Below are 3,036 nucleotides of genomic sequence, written 5' to 3'. Positions count from 1 at the left end.
GAGACAGCGAGAGAGGGAACACAAGCAGGGGGAGTGGGAGAGGGAGAAGCAGGCTTTCTGCCGAGCAGGGAGCCAGATGCGGGGCTCGATCCCAGGACCCCAGCATCATGACCTGAGCCGAAGGCAGACGCTTAATGAGTGAGCCACCCAGGCGCACCTATATATTCTTTATATACACAGAAGACCATTTATATAGACATACATGACAGAGATGGAGAGTGACGGCAAGAGAGACATAAAGCCCCTGCAGGCAAAGGGATAAAATGTAAACAACAACTGATGAATTTAGGTTAAAAATATATGGGAATTTCTTCATCTGTTCTTGCAACTTTTCTATAAATTTAAATTGCATCAAAATAAAGCATTAAAAATTTTTTTCCTGGTGGAACTTACCTTTGCCTGTTAGTGGCTGGGTGAGGCGTGGTATTTGAGATATACAGTAACAAATCAGTAAAAAATACATTATGTTAAGTGGTGATAAATTCTCCAGGGAAAAGTAAAGCAGGGAAGAGGCATAGGGAGTGCCTGTGGGAAAGCTGCGATTTGTGTTTCATTTAAAAGATTTCACTTTTTAGAGCATTTTTGGGTTTACTGAAAAACTGAGCAGGAAGTACAGAGTTCCGATATAAATCCTCTCCTCCCAACAGATTCCCCTGTTATTCACATCTTGGGTTAGTGTGATACATTTGTTACAACTGATGAGCCGATATTAACACATTATTATTAACTGAAGTCCATAGGGTGCATTAGGGTTTACTCTTTGTATTGTACAATTTTATGGGTTTTGCCAAATGCATAATGTCATATATCTACCGCTATGGTATTATATAGAATAGTTTTATTGCCTTAAGTTCCTGTTCTCTACCTATTCATCTCTCCTTATCCTTGAATCCCTGGCTATCATAGATCATTCTATCTCTGCAGTTTTGCCCTTTCCAGAATGTCATATAGTTGGAATTATACCACATGTAGCCTTTTCAGATAGCTTCTTTCACTTAGAAATATGCATTTAAGTTTCCTCCGTGTCTTCTTTTTTTTTTTTTTTTTTAAGATTTTATTTATTTATTTGAAAGAGATAGAGAACAGAAGCAGGGGGGCAGCAGAGTGAGAGGGAGAAGCAGGTTTCCCGCAGAGCAGGGAGCCCGATGAGGGGCTCGATTCCAGGACCCTGGGATCATGACCTGAGCCAAAGGCAGCCGCTTAACCGACTGAGCCACCTAGGCTCCCCTCCTCCATGTCTTCTTGTGGCTTGACAGCTCCTTTCTTTTTATCACTGAGTACTATTCCATTGTACAGATGTACCCCAGTTTGTTTATCCATTCACTTATTGAGGAATAACTTGGCTGCTTCCAATTTTTGGCAATTGTGAATAAAGCTGCTAAAAATATACACGTGCAGGTTTTTGTGTGGACAAAAGTTTCCAACTCATTTGAGTAAATAACTGAGTGCAGTTGCTGGTATTGTAAGTTTGTGCTTAGTTTTACATGAAACTGTCAAACTACCTTCCGCAGTGGCGGTACCATTTTAATGAGCACAGGAGTTTTGACCTGCTGCGTTTCTGACCTGGGCCGGTTCACCCCTCCTTAGACAACTTGATGGTCCCCTGACTCCTGGGAGGTCACTATGTTGATGCCCAACTTAGTGCAAACACCCAGTTGGCAATAGGGCACTGCAGTCCAGAACTTCTGGGCTCAAGTGAGCCTCCTGCCTCAGCCTCCAAAGTAGCTGGGGCTACAGGCATGGGCCACTGCCCCAGTGCTCCTGGCTGGACCATTTTGCATTCCTGCCAGCAGTAGATGGGAGTTCCTACTGCTTCACGTCCTCATCAGCATTTGGTGTTGTCAGTTATTATTATTATTATTAGATGTGTAGTGGTATCTCATTTGTTTTAATTTGCATTTTCTTAATGACATATGATGTTGAGCATCTTTTCTTGTGCTTATTTGCCATCTGTATATCTTCTTTGGAAAGTTGTCTGTTGAGATCTTTTGCCCACTTTGTTCAGATCTTTTGTCTGAGGCGTTGCTGTTTTAAACAGTGTGGTCAGAGGTCTCACTGAGACTTCTGAATGAAGATCTGAAAGAGTGAGGGAGTAAGCTGTTTGGAACTCTAGGGAAAGAGCATTCTCGGAAGAAGAATAAATACCTGCAAAGGCCTTGAATGAAGGGTGTACGTGGTATCTGCTAGGTTAGCAAGAGGTCTGTGTGGCATGAGGGAGTGGCCAAAGGGAGAGATGAGCAGGTAAGACCAGAGAAGCTAGGGGGTACAACTCAAGTGGCTTGTGGATCATTAGGCCTTTGCTTTCTCCTGAGTGAGACAGGAACCAGAGGATCTTAAGCAGAAATTGATGTAATCTGACTTCTGTTTAATAGGCTCATTCTGGTTGCTGTGTCAAAAGCAGACCAAAGGCAGGAAGACATAAAGACAAAAGAGACTGGTGAGGAGACTGGTGGCAAGATCAGGGAAGAGGTGATGGTGACCAAGCACGTGGTGGTATTGATAGAAAGGATGAGAAATGATTCAATTCTGCATATATTGGGAAGATAAGGAATTTACTAATGGATTGGATGTGGGGGTGTGAGAGAAAGAAAGATACTGAGCATAGTCTGTTCAAAGGTAAACAGTCTGCAGCCAATGAAGCCAACTGTGCTCTTTCCCCAGATGGGGGCCTGGTGTGCAATGGCTGCAAACAGTAGCTTCCTTGGTAGTGTATGAAGCCTGTTGCTTACAGGGCTTGCCCTAGGGGACCTTGGAGACAGAGCTTTCCAGTGTACATTCATGTCTGACCTCATGCTATCCCCAGTCTAGGCTCCGGACAGATATGTAAGGTGCCCTTGGAAAGCCACAGGGCACAGTGGCCAGGGTCCACATTGGCCAAGTCCTCATGTCCATCTGTGCCAAGCTGCAGAAAAGGGAACATGTAACTGAGGTCCTATATAGGGCCAAGTTTAAATTCCCTGGCTGCCAGAAGGTCCACATCTCCAAGAAGTGGGGCTTTGCTAAGTTTAATGGGGACAAATTTGAAAACATGGTGGC

The 3,036-nt window shown here is 43.9% G+C and overlaps 1 non-coding gene across 1 annotated transcript; it reads left to right on the top strand.

Annotated features, from left to right (window-relative positions):
- The first annotated feature begins 2,625 nt into the window (after positions 1–2,625).
- On the top strand, positions 2,626–2,761 carry LOC116622804. Its single transcript, XR_004297621.1, has one exon. It is a non-coding gene; the product is annotated as a small nucleolar RNA SNORA70 (small nucleolar RNA).
- The last annotated feature ends 275 nt before the right edge of the window (positions 2,762–3,036 follow it).

This window comes from Phoca vitulina, unplaced genomic scaffold (assembly GCF_004348235.1).
Source record: "Phoca vitulina isolate PV1807 unplaced genomic scaffold, GSC_HSeal_1.0 scaffold54, whole genome shotgun sequence".
Taxonomy (NCBI): domain Eukaryota; kingdom Metazoa; phylum Chordata; class Mammalia; order Carnivora; family Phocidae; genus Phoca; species Phoca vitulina.
Note: the sequence above shows the minus strand (reverse complement) of the source record. Positions and strands in the feature narration are given on the sequence as shown.